This window comes from Monopterus albus, unplaced genomic scaffold (assembly GCF_001952655.1).
Source record: "Monopterus albus unplaced genomic scaffold, M_albus_1.0 scaffold439.1, whole genome shotgun sequence".
Classification (NCBI taxonomy): Eukaryota; Metazoa; Chordata; class Actinopteri; order Synbranchiformes; family Synbranchidae; genus Monopterus; species Monopterus albus.
The window spans coordinates 2,168-2,592 of NW_018128319.1; positions in this window are offsets into that span (position 1 = coordinate 2,168).

The window sequence follows — 425 nt, forward strand, 5'->3', positions numbered from 1 at the left end:
ACTCCATCCATTTGTGACTATTTTACTTTTATCGCCCACCCTGGGTCGCATGGGTAAACTTGTTGTGTGTTTTTGTTTAGGAGCGAGCTGAGCACTCACTGGAGGCTATTTATTGTATATTTTTTTTCCTCTGTGACCAGGTATGTCCAAGTTATGTATGATAGTTTGTGTGTTATTACCCTGCGCATTTCTTCCGCTCTTTTTCCTGCATGGTGTCGAGTGGCAAGAGGAGTGAGCTGAGCACTCACTGGAGGCTATCTGTTGTATGTTTTTTTTCCTCTGTGACCAGCAATGAAGGGCCTCGTGAATAGCAAATGTGTCGGTCCATGTGTCCCAAGCTAACACAACGCAGCACGGCCAGTCACCAGAGGGACAGGCGGGGGACTAAGAGGACAGTATAGAGACCCAAAGGCGACCGGTTACAC